General features: G+C 47.7%; 1 protein-coding gene across 2 annotated transcripts in view; it reads left to right on the top strand.

Moving 5' to 3' along the window:
• The first annotated feature begins 353 nt into the window (after positions 1–353).
• Positions 354–13,223, top strand: part of PJA2 (praja ring finger ubiquitin ligase 2) — an 87,345-nt gene continuing 74,475 nt past the window's right edge. The window contains exon 1 of one of the 2 annotated variants that reach the window (XM_090038360.1): positions 354–653. The gene's annotated coding sequence lies outside the window, so the exon portion shown is untranslated. The remainder of the gene's footprint in view (positions 654–13,223) is intronic. The other variant, XM_090038359.1, reaches the window with a different exon arrangement.

Below are 13,223 nucleotides of genomic sequence, written 5' to 3'. Positions count from 1 at the left end.
TCCACGCAGATGACATTTGGGGCCGGGAGGGGTTTCTCTCTGCAACCAAGAGGGCTGGTGACGGCCTTAAAAACGTGAAGGAAGGCTCAAATGCTCTGGGAACCCCCGCATTCCTCGCAGGTGAAGCTTAGCATGACGCTCCACCTATCGCAACGCTTGGCAACCCTGGACACGGCCTGTCCATGGGGAGGAGGGGGTGCAGGTGCCCCGTTTTGAAGGGAGGAGGAGAAACGCAGCTCCTCGCCCCCGGGAGAACCCTGGCGCAAGCGGTGTGACGTCGGCGGGGGGCGTGGCTGCTGGTGCCGCTCCGAGGGGAGCGAAGCACATTGTGGGAAGAACCGAATGCAGCAGCTCTTTGACTGTACGCACGCGCGCGTCTGGGAAGGCGCACGCATGCGCGCCGTCCTGGAGTGGGGGTGGCCCCGCGGAGTTGGTGCGTGTGTGCGCGCACCCCTGTCACGGCGCCCTGCAGCGGGCCGGGAGGCCCCCCCCAAACTCCTCTCGTCAGTCCCCGCCCCCCGGCCACTGGGATTGGTCGGCGCCTCTGCAACGCGCATCGGGATTGGCTGCGCCGCGCTCTGCGCAGGCCTTGGGGTGGCGGTGGCGCTGCCGGCGTCCGGCCGAGGGAGGCGGGTGCGCCGGGATCGGGAGGGGTGAGTGCGGCCCGGTGGCGGGAGGGGGCGGGCTCGGGGCTGCGGGCCACCGCCTCCCCCTTCCCCTCCGTCTCTGGGTGGGGGCAGGGACGGCCTGGGGCGCGGGCTGGCCTCGGCGGCGCTGCCTGCGCAGGCCCCGGTGGGGGGAGGGGAGCGGGGGGCGGGGCCTGAGGGGGCGGGGCTTCGAGGGGCCCGGGTTGGGGGCAGGGGGCCTAGCCTCCCACCCCCTCCCCTCGCTGTACCCCATGAAGTGAGCTTATGTGTGCATATGCACATGTATGTGCTTTAGTTAGTGTGTCAGGTGCCAGTCTGCTCCACCTTTGCTCCACATCACACCCATGTCCCTGCCTGTCTATTGTGCTAGTTGGGGCAGGACCTTCCTGCCTCGGATGGCCTCTGACTGCTGCCCACCTAGTTAGCGGCTCGCGCATTTACATCCACAGGTTCCTGAGGGCCCGGTTCTTCAGGAAAGAGCTGTGGAGCCCAAGCATCTTCAGATAACTTGAGATAAAAGGGTTCTTGTTGTTTGCCATCCTTTGAGGGGAGGTGGTTCCCCTTTATTGGTCTACGAATACCACTGAGCTAAGTGGGAATAAATATGAATTAGCACCCACTAGGCAAGCATCAGCATGGGCTACATGAGCGTAGGATGGAACTGCCTGCTTGGAGGTCCTGGGGAGTCAGTGACAAAATTTCCATTCCCTTTCAGTGGTGCAGGATCAAGCCCCTGGGAGCTCTTTTCCACTGGGACTCAAAAGTTGTGGTGAATGGACTAAAGGGGCAGAGTAAAAGCAAGCAAGTTAGATCAGTGTGGGTAGGCTCTCATTTACATGTCAAATAGCCTCTTAAGGGTACCTTACAGCTGAATGAGAGCTTCTACTTGGTGGTTTAACAACCTAATATATGTGCCTTTATTTGATTAACTTTTAAGTGAGAGACTCTATGTAGAAATGGCCCCAGTGACATTACTTCAAACTCAGCTTCAAATGCTTACAGGATGGTAGACCAGCTATTGAGCATGTGGGGGTTTTGCCTTCCTCTGTCGGGGGCGTGGCCCTCTACCCGGGTCCTCTTGGATGCATTTTGACAACATTTTATAGAAGCGAGACATTGGCTGCTGTGGTTCCCCTGCTTTACCTGTGGCAGGTTAGGGTGTTAGGTCTATGTTGTGCCAGGGTTGAGGGTAGTCTTATGTAGAGTTTAGATTATGATTCCTATGGGATAGTTTGGATAGGGATGATCCTACCTCAGAGGGGGGTAATGACCTTGGCGGTCTCTTACAGTCCTACTTCGCTATGACTCATGTTTGAAAACATGAGTTTCAGTTTCTTAATGTAAGCATGTATGTACCATGCAGTCTGTAAAGTCCTAAAACCAATTTGAAGAATTCAGAATTGTAAATTGGTTGGGGCCATTAGTGAGAGAGTACATCATTTTTTGAAAAGACATGAAGTTCAGTGACTTGCCTGTATTTAAGATGCTTTTCTGTATCCTTTGTGTGCAGACACAAATTTTCTGGGGCAGATCTTGAGTTCTTTTAATAACAGGTATGCACTTATCCCCAGAATCCATGCAACCATTGGGTTTGAAATAGTGTGTGTGCATCTTTTTTATATGGATTAAAAAAAACATTTCTTGCTTGCTAGAAAAGAGAAATGGTGTCATCCAACATTAGAGAAAATTGTTGGACTTTATTTTTGTGCTCTGATGATTTTAAAAAATCTTCTATTTTCTTTGCATTGTCAATTTGGTTTCACTTTAGATCAAGTGACAGGATGGCATGGGAAATACCATTTAAAAATGAGTTCTGGACTTGTTACTGCATGCATCTCATGCTAGATGCAAAGCTTTTTGTTTACTTGATTGGACATGTATGCATTTGAATTGGAGACTAAAAAGGAGATATCACCCCCACTGTTTTCCTTTTTTTTTCTTTTTAAGGAGAAATGTGAAGCTTTGCAAACACTGTTAATGTTTATTTTAAATGTACAAGAATCAAAGAAGTCCCCCATAGTAATCATAACATAGCCTCACTAGAGAGGCTTTAAGGAAAGGCCACATAATGTATGGTGAAACAAATTACTGTATTTCTGAAGGGAACCTAGTATAATTTTTAAAGCTTTGACTTAATCTCAGCTTAATATAAATGTGGTGTTCTTTTATATGTAATTTTGTTTCTTACAACAGTGCAGTAGAAACCAGTCATTTTAACTTACTTTTAAAAATTAAATCAATATTAAGCAAGGTATATGTTACTCGTTATGTCTTGTTAGTTCAGATGTTGAAGTTAACATGACAGTGTCTTTCCAGAAGGACAATGTTCAGTATGTTAACAGAAAAATTCTAACATAGTATGTTAACATTCTAGTCACATATTATAAAGTGCACTGTTTTACATATAATTAGCAGTACTTATTAGCTTGTTGGTGTGTTTTTATTAGTTTATTTTGAATTTTTGCCTCTCTGGCTTGAGCAGCCTTGAATGAAATGAATACCATTATCTTGTACTGTGGTAATGGCTAGAAGGTCATAGTCCTATTGTATTAAGCACTGTAAAAACGTGTAACAAAGACTGTCTCTGTCTTCTTCTATTTACAATCTTAGGTAATTGAAGATGTGAACATGTCATTTGCACTTTAGTACAGATTTATTGCACTACTTCTGAATAATGTTAATGTTTTGGAGGAAAAAATAGGAACATTGGGATTGCGTATACTTCAGTTTACTTATCAGAATGTTAAATCATCCCTCTGCCTTCCACTGAACAGATTAAGCACTGGAAAAATTACTAATGTAGTTAACACGCCAAAGCGGGCATAAGCTTCAGCAGCTTCATTACTTTCTGCATTTCAGCATACAGTCAAGCAGACCTGGGAGTTTTGTTTAGGATCTACTTTGGCTTAGTACCTGGGTGGGCAATTTATTTGGGTCCCAGAGCTGTGGATAATCTGTTTTGGTGAGCTGTCACAGGCTGGGTCAGCACGCCCTCTTTCCCTACCCCATCCTTCTACAACAACTTGCTAAAACTTGCTATGTGGGATGGGGCCCTGGGCAGTGGTGTTTAGGAGAAGGAGAGGTGGGCAGGGCAATGCAGGGAACAGATTGCAACTCTGCCCTGCCCTGGCCTCATGCAATCACCACCCTACAATCCTGACCCAACCCTGGACACAGCTCTCCACCCACCCATGCACCCTTCCTGTGCAACTCCCTGGACCTGTGTTCAGAGCTGGAGCCAGGATCTTGGGGCAGTGACAGCACAGGGCAGGACTGGAAGCCACTGGTGGGCTGCAGCACTCATGAGGGGGAGAGAAGCACTGTGAGCCCCGTGGAGGAGGCTGAGGGGAGGCAGGGGCAGTGGATAGCCACATGTCATTACTGAGCCCACCAAATGGGGGGAACTTAGCATCTCTCCCACCTCCCCTCATCTGATTCTTCCCCTGGCCTGGGGCGGACAGCCCACAGGCAAGGGAGGGATGGTGGTGGCTCTGGTGGTGACTCCAATACTTAGAAGCAGTGGCTATGACCTGGCCAAAGGGGGCAGGTGGTGCTGTGGCACCCCTATCCCACACCAGCCTACAGATTACTCAGGGATGCCTGTGCAGCAGCAGCAGCAGCCCCCAGCCCTGCCAGCTTGGTATGGGGCATAGCGGAGCAGAGTGGCACTGGGGTGAGCTGTGGGAAGGAATGGGATGGGGGCACCCTAGCGCTGCCCAGCAGAGCTGAACAAAATTGCTCCGAATCTAGCCAGTGGGCTGTATTTTGCCCACACCTGGCTTAGTAGATGAGCACAATGTGCTTAAAAGAACAAATGTCCAATAACTTTAAAGTTTTAAGACATTTTAGAAATAGTGTTGTAGTGTTATTGAAGCAAATAAACTCAAACATAAGAGGGGAACAGAACACTATTACTGTTGCTTTCCCTTCTGGGTTCATGCCATGTTGTCTCCTATTTTTTTTCAAAAGGTGGATCAGCATAGCTTTAAAGTGGAACTTACTGGTTATGTTTTTGTTGTTGTTTTTGTTGGTTTTTTTGTTTGGCTTTTTTTTGGGGGGGTTCCTATAACTGGAAATTTATTGTAGCATATTATGTGCTATATGTTTGTAATAGTGTCCTGTTGAGTTGATTTGGAGGCACTAGAGATTCAGAGAGATTAGAGCTGTTAGGCTGACACTGGTGAAATGGATTAGTTCTTACCAGAAGCTTTTCTTTGGTGGAGAGAACACCAGGCAGTCTGGGAAGCAGTTTGTGTAGAGCTTATTTAGTCAGTTCTTTTCCATGAATAGCAGTGCACTTGAGCTGAGCCTTACTGGCTGTAGGAAAATGTTTGGAGTTCTCTCTCCTGGCATGGTGTTCAAACTATGTTAATATGGTGAAGTAAAAGAAAACCTGTAGTAAACTGAATAAAGGTACTAGAATGGAAGAAACAGTGCTTGCAAATAAGTCGCAGGTTATGCTTATTGGTGGCATAATAGGCAAATATGAGAAGCAAACTGAAGTGTTTGCCTAAAGTACCTGAACTGTTTCTACACTAATGTGAGAAGTTTGGGGAACAAACAGGAAGAATTGGAGGTCCCAATACAATCACAGATTTATGATGCAGTTGGGATTATGAAGACGTGGTGGGATATTTCACAGGACTGAAGTACAGTCATGGATAACTTTTTCAGGACGGATAGGCAGGGGAAAAAAGTAGGTGTTGCCTTGTACTTAAAGGCAATGCACACATGTTCTGAGGTGTACTGCAAAGGAGAAGGCAGCCTGTTGAAAGCCTCTGGGTAAAGGTTGGGGGATGTCATAGTGGGTGTCTGCTTTAGGCCACCAAACTAGAAGGAGGTGGATGAGGCCCTTTTTTCAGCAGCCGAAGGAAACTTCCAAATCACAAGATCTGATTCTCATGGGGGACCTTACATTTCCTGGGAGGGAAATACAGCAATGCACAAGCAGTCCATAACGTTCTTGGAGTGTGGTGGGGACAACTTTTTGATAGGCACACCAACTAAGAGTGAAGCTTTTCTTGACTTGCTGCTCAGAAACAGGGAGGAGTTGGTTGAGAATGTGAAGGTGGACAGCAACTTGGGTGACAGTGACCATGAGATGATGGAGTTCAAGATCTTAAGGGGAGGAAAGAAGCAGCAAAATAAGGGCAGTGGACATCAGAAAAGCAGACTTTAACAAATTTGGGAACTGGTAGGCAGTCACCTGGGAGGTGAGTCTGTGGGGGAAAAGGAAGCCAGGGAAGCTGGTTGTACTTAAAGGAGGCCCTCTTAAGGGCACAGGAGAAAGCTGTGCTGATGTGACAGCAAAAATAGGAAGTGCAGTAGAAGGCTAGCCAGAAATCTCTTCAAAGAGAGGGAACTCGAAAAAGAATCCTATAAAAAAGAAGAAATTGGGTCATAGCACTAGTGAAGAGTGCATAAGAGCACTGAATAGCCATGCAGGGAGAAAATTAGGAAGGCCAAGGCACAATTTAAAGTGCAACTGACAAGGGATATAAAAGGCCATAAAAAGGGATTCTACAAGTATGTTAAAGTAAAAGGAAGACCACAGGAACCATATATCTCTTTCAGAAGGCAGTCTATTTATGGATATTGCAGAGATGGTTGAATTATTTAATGCCTTTTTAATTTTAGCCTTCACAAATAGGGGCAGGTACCAGATGACAGATGCCATTGGTAGCAAAGATAGGGAAGGAGACAAACAGTCTAGAGTAGTAGAAGAACAGGTTAGGGGTTACTTAAAGAAACTACATGCTTTCAAGTTAAAAGGGACACATGGGATGCTCCCTGGGGTACTGAAGGGGTTATCTGAGGTAATCTTAGAGCCATTGGCTATCCTCTTTAAGAATTTATGAAGGTTGAATGAGGTCCCGGATGATTGAAAAAGGGCAATTATAATGTCCATCTTTAAGAAGAGGAAGAAGGCAGATCTAGGGAGTTGCAGACCAGTCATCCTGAATTTGATATCTAGAAAGATAATGGAGCAGGTTTTCAAGGCATCTCCTAATGATCAGGAACAGCCAGCTTGGATTCATGAAGAGCATATCATGTCTGACCAACCTGATTTTCTTCTATGGTAATGTAACAGGCTGTGTAGATAAGGGGAAGAGCAGTGGGTGTACATACCTTGACTTAAGCATGGTTTTTTACACTGTTTCATGACCAGGGAGCCTGTATATCTCTGAAAATGTACCAAAATCTCTGATAACCCCCTACCCCCTGTGTTTTTCTGTGGTTAAAGTGAAATATCACTGTGTGTGTGTGTCAGTTGAACACAATGGTTTATTGATACATTTAACATTTTCAAGCAGTTTTTGCAAGCAGCTTGTTGAAGGTTGGAACTCTGCCAGCCTGCAGAGAGCTGCTTGCAAAAAGGAAAACCTTTATTTTTCTCCTTTAAAGGGGGAAATCCCTATTTTTCCCCTCGGAAATGGAAAACCCAGATCCCTGTTCATGACATTTTCATTAACAAGCTAAATAAACACAGACATGATGAAAGTACTGGAAAATGGATATACAGCTGGATGGATGGATGGATCATCGTATTCAACAAGTAGTTATCAATGATTCAATAATCTACTCTGGGAGGAAATATCTAGTGAGGTTCCACAGGGGTCTGTCCTTGCTCTTGTGTGTTTAATATCTTCATAATGATCTGGACATTGGGATTGAGCATATGCTTAGCAAATTTGTCAACAATGCCAAGTTACAGATGGTCCAGAGGTAGGGCTAGGATCCAGAATTAGCTGGATAGATTAAAGAAATTGGATGGAATTTATATCCTTGGAAGTTCTTAAGAGCAGGTTGGACATGAAGTTCTCAAGAGCAGGGCAGTTTAGTCAGAGAAGGTTCTGCCTAGAGAAGAGGGCTGGACTAGATGACCTTGTGAGGTCCTTTTCAGCCCTACTTTCCTATGATCTAGTGATTCCTGTCATCCTATGTCTTTAAAGGTTTAGTAGAGGGGAATGCATAAGGACAGAAGAAATGCCACCATGTGTCAGACCTCAGATCCTTCTATAATTCTGATAGAGACTGGATTTCATAGACATTGGGGCTGGAAGGGACCCCGGAGGATTATCGAGTCCAGCCCCCTGTCCCAGGGGCAGGAAGTCAGCAGGGACCATAGGATCCCAGAAAGATAAGCATCCAAATGTGTCTTGAAGGTGTTCAAAGTGGGTGCTTGAACTGGCTCTGGCGGCCGTCTATTCCAGACCTTGGGGGCTTGGACAGTGAAGAAGTTCTTTCTTATGTCCAGCCTGAATCGGTCACAGTGGAGTTTGTTACTGTTCGATCTTGTCATCCCTTGGGGGGCTCTGGTGAACAGATGTTCCCCCAGATCCTGATGAGCACCCCTGATAAACTTATAGGTGGCCACCAGATCACCCCCGAGCCTGTGCTTTTCCAGGCTGAATAGCCCCATTGCTCTCAGCCTCTCGTTTTAAGGTCTGTTTTCCTGATCTGTGATCATGTGCATGGCTCTCCTCTGTACTCTCTCAAGCTTCTCCACATCCCTTTTGAATTGTGGAGCCCAAAACTGGATGCAGTACTCCAGCTGTGGCCTCACCAAGGCTGAGTACAGTGGGAGAATGACGTCCCAGTAACTGCTTGAGAAACATCTATGGATGCAAGCCAGCATTTTGGTCCCTTTACTAGCCGCAGGATCACACTGAAGGCTCATGTTCATCTTGTGGTCAACCATGACCCCCAAGTCCCTTTCATCTGTAGTGCTAACCAGCATAGCACTACCGAGCCTCATGGTGCAGGTTTTTCCTCCCAAGGTGAAGAACTTTGCATTTTTTGGTGTTGAACACCATCAGGTTCTCGTCCACCCATTTCAAGAGTCTGTCCAGATCCTCCTGGATCACCCTCCTATCCTCAGGTGTGGATGCTTTACCCCAGAGTTTGGTGTCATTGGAGAACTTGGCAAGTCTGCTTCTGACACCAATGTCCACATCATTGATGAAGATGTTAAACAGTATAGGCCCTAGGACAGAGCCTTGTGGGACCCCACTGGTCACAGTGCACCAAGAAGATTGGCTCCCGTCGACCACCACCCTCTGGGTCCTACTGCAGAGCCACTTCCCCAGCCAGCGGATTGTGGTGATGTCAAGGCTACAGGTTAGCCAGGAGGTGATCATGGGATACCAGATCGAAGGCTTTTTTGAAGTCGAGGTATACTGCGTCAAGGATGCTAAAGGGAAAGGATTTATGCAGGGCCTGTCAAAGACTGATCTGTTCCTCACCTCTTTTCTTACTGCTTTCAGTACTTAGAGGCCTAGAAAGTCCTAGGTTAGGGGTCTCAGCCTTTCTGTCATGGTTACTACCTACTGATAGACCTATCCTGCCTGGATCTGTCTATTCCTCTTTTGAACATGGTTAAATTATCAGCCTCTCTAACAGGGGTGGGCAGTTATTCTGGCTGGTGGGCCACTTCATGTGTTTTGGTGAGCTGTTGAGGAATGCACACCCACACTTTTTCAAAAGATATGATTTTAACGAATTAAACAAAAACCAAATTGTACTAAAAATCAAACAACTATTATTACTTTAATTTTATTTCAAAAACAATTTTGTCTTGATTTTATGTTTTTGAGTAGCCTATATAGAGGTGATTGCATAATGGCTCAAAATTATTATTGTATATTGTGTGAAAGGTGAGGGTGTATATGGGGTCAGGACATGTGATTGGGGGGGGCACATCCCCACCCCCAACCATAGAAAGTACCTCCATGTATTCCTAAGGAAGGTTCAAATTGTGTTTATTTAGTTTAATTTGTAAAAATACAGGCGAGCCTTGCCATTTGAAGGGGATATGTTCTCATGATCCCTGCAGATTGTGAAATCTGTGAATAAGGCACTGTGTTCAGTGCCCCTTGGGGGAGATGGGGGCCATGGCTCCAGTGGCGATGGTGGGAGCCTGGCAGCAGCAAGCACAGAGCTCTGGAGAAGCTCCTGTAAGCATATAAAGTGTATTTAAAATGTGGGTTTGGCATTTGGAAATATTTGAAACCACGAATGCTGAACCCGCGAATAGCAAGGGTTTCCTGTAAATAAAGAGAGTAATTTTTCATAATTTTGAATTTTTCTGCACATAATTCCCTGGGGTTTATCTAATGGTGCAGCAGCCTAACTTAAGAATGTTTGGTGCAGCACTCAGTCAAAAGTTTTTTGTGAAAGTCCAGATATAATGTATCAACCAAATCACCTTTGTCCAGTTGTTTCTCAGTGCACTCAAAGAACACAAGTGGACTTATGTGCCTGGCTTCTGTACTAAACCCACGCTGAGTAGTCTTCATAGTTTCATAGTTTCTAGGGTTGGAAGAGACCTGAGTAGATCATCTAGTCCGACCCCCTGCCATGGCAGGAAGGAGTACTGGGGTCAGACGACCCCAGCAAGGTCTACATCTAGCCTCCTCTTAAAGACCCCCAGGGTAGGAGCCAGCACCACTTCTCTTGGAAGTTGGTTCCAGATCCTAGCCACCCTGACCATGAAGTAACGCTTCCTGATATCTAGCCTAAATCTACCCTCTGCCAGTTTGTGACCGTTATTCCTGGTCACTCCTGGCAGTGCTCGGGGGAACGGGGACTTCCCCAGTGCTTGCTGATCCACCCTGACTAGTTTGTAACAGGCCACTAGATCCCCCCCTCAGCCTTCTGTTGTGGAGGCTGAACAGGTTCAGGTCCCGTAGCCTCTCCTCATAAGGCCTTCCCTGCTGCCCTCTGATCATGTGAGTGGCCCTCCTCTGGACCCTCTCCATGTTGTCCACATCCCTCTTGAAGTGGGGCACCCAGAACTGGGCACAGTATTCCAGCTGCGGCCTGACCAGTGTCGCATAGAGGGGGAGTATCACTTCCTTGGACCTGCTTGAGATGCATCTGTAGATGCATGACAGGGCGCAGTTGGCCTTCCTGACTGCATCGCCACACTGCTGGCCCATGTTCATCTTGGAGTCAGTGATGACTCCAAGATCCTTTTCTGCCTCTGTACTGATAAGAAGGGAGTTCCCCAACCTGTAGGTATGGTGCCCATTGTTCTTCCCCAGGTGCATCACTTTGCACTTGTCGGTGTTGAATCCCATCCTATTCTCATCCGCCCACCCCTGTAACCTGTCTAGGTCCAACTGTAGCCTATTGCTCCCTTCTAGAGTTGCCCACATCCCCCCACATCTTAGTGTCATCAGCAAGTTTGAATAGGGATGCTTTTTACCGCCTCGTCCAAGTCAACAGTGCGGGCCCGAGGACCGAGCCCTTGGGGACCCCACTGCCCACATCCCTCCAGGCCAAAAATGACCCATCCACCACCACTCCCTGGGTGCGGCCCTCCAGCCGGTTGGCGACCCAATTGACTGTGTGAGTGTCAACACCACAGTTCCCCAGTTTCTTAATGAGAACAGGGTGAGAGACAGTCGAAGGCCTTCCGAAAGTCCAGGAAGGCTATGTCCACTGCTACCCCTGCATCTAATGATTTGGTGATCTGATCATAGAAGGCCACCAGGTTGGTCTGACAGGACCTGCCACTAATGAACCCGTGTTGGTTGTCCCTAAGCTTGACCTTCCCTGCTGGCCCCTCGTGGATATGTCCCAGAATAATTTTCTCAAAAAGCTTGCCCAGGATTGAGGTAAGACTAACTGGCCTATAGTTTTCCGGGTCCTCCTCCTTCCCCTTTTTGAAGATGGGAACCACACTGGCTCTCTTCCAGTCCTCTGCCACCACACCAGAGCACCACAAGTGCTCGTAAAGCCATGCTAGGGGTCCTGCAATGACCTCAGCCAATTCCCTTAGTACTGTAGGATGGAGATCGTCTGGACCAGCTGATTTGAATACATCCAGTCCCTCCAGAAGTTCCCTAACTAGTTCCTCACTAACCCTTGGCCTAGGTGTGCCTCCCTTGGGGCCTGAGGGGGGTCTGGCGGGGGGGTGACTGTTCTGGTCCCTGCTTAGGAAAATGAAGGCAAAGAAATCGTTAAACATGTTAGCTTTGTTGTCTGGTGTGACGACCAAATTTCCTAATGTGTCCTGCAAGGGCCCCACATTACCCGGAACCTCCTTTTTACCCCCTATGTATTTAAAGAAGGACTTCTCGTTGTCCTTAATCTGGGAAGCTAGTCCCAGTTGCATCTCTGCCTTGGCCTTCCTGACTGCCCCCCTACATCCCCGAGCAACTGCAGTATAGTCATCCCTGGTGATGGCCCCTCTTTCCCATTGGGTGTACGCCTCCCTTTTAGCTAGGAGACATTCCCGGATGCTTTTGGTGAGCCATGGGGGCTTGTGTGCCCTCCTGCTCCCTTTGGTCCGCATTGGGATTACCTCCCTTTGGGCTTGGAGGATCGTCTCCTTAAGGAGTGACCACTCTCTTTGGACACCTGGCTTCCCTCCCCTCTGGGACCTCAGTGCTTCCCCAACTATCCTCCTTAGCTCGTTGAAGTTTGTCCTCCTGAAATCTAGGGCTGCTGCCTTGCTGCAGGCCTTTGCCACCTTGTGCTGGATGGTGAATTCCAGCAGGCGATGATCACTGTTGCCCACATGGTCGAGTACCCTCAGCCCCCTCACCAGGTCATCTCCCGTGGCCAGCACCAGGTCCAACAAGGCATCTCCCCTGGTGGGGCTGTGCATCTCTGGGTTAGATGGAGTTCCTGCATTCTGGCTAAGAACCTACGTGAGCAGTCAGTTCTGGCTGACTGCTCTTCCTAGCAGATGTCCAGGAAGTTCAGGTCCCCCATGACCACCACATCCTTTAACTACCTCTGTGAGCTGACTTCAGAATTCCTGATCGAGCGCTACCCCTTGGTTGGGAGGTCTGTAGTAGACCCCCACTGTTAAGTCTCTTTCCTCTTGACTGCCTTGTATTCTAACCCAAAGCACTTCAGAGTGCTCTTCCTCTGATTCTTTGTTAATTGACGAGGATGGGTATTCCTCCTTAATATAGAGTGCCACGCCCCACCTTTCCTTCCTACCCTGTTCCTCCTGTACAGCCTATAGCCCTTGCCATTCACTGCCCAGTCATGCGTTGAGTCCCACCACGTTTCAGTGATCCCCACTATGTCCTGGTTGGTGTCAGCTAGCAGGAGGGTGAGTTCCTCCTGCTTGTTACCCATACTATGAGTGTTTGTGTAGAGGCATTTGAGGCCTCCTGTGGATGTGTGTACTGGCTCTCTAATCACAGCATTACCCTGGCTCCTGTCACGTACCTGTGTATGCGTTTAGCTCGTCGGTCTAGGCTGGGCTGTACTTGTGGGTGTTGCTTGGTCTGGCAGTCCGATGATTCCTCCACCCTTGTCTTCCCCTTCCCCCAATGAGCCTAGTTTAAAGCCCGCTGGAGAAGGTCCACCAACCTAGAAGAAGACACACATTTGCATTTAGGGGAAAGGTGGAGCCCATCCCATCCGAGCATGTCTTCATTGATGTGAATGACAACCCTGTGACAAAAAGGGGTGTCTTGTTCATTGAGAACTTTTGGGTTACAAACCTGAAATATTAAGATGAATGTTTATGACAATGGGAGAAACATCTATAAATCCTTCTGTTCCCAATACTGTCATCTTGATTCAGTGTTGGGATCAAATGTGAGATAT

The sequence above is a fragment of the Crocodylus siamensis genome, chromosome 3 (assembly GCF_052110815.1).
Source record: "Crocodylus siamensis isolate JL-2025a chromosome 3, ASM5211081v1, whole genome shotgun sequence".
In the NCBI taxonomy this organism is placed as follows: domain Eukaryota; kingdom Metazoa; phylum Chordata; order Crocodylia; family Crocodylidae; genus Crocodylus; species Crocodylus siamensis.
Note: the sequence above shows the minus strand (reverse complement) of the source record. Positions and strands in the feature narration are given on the sequence as shown.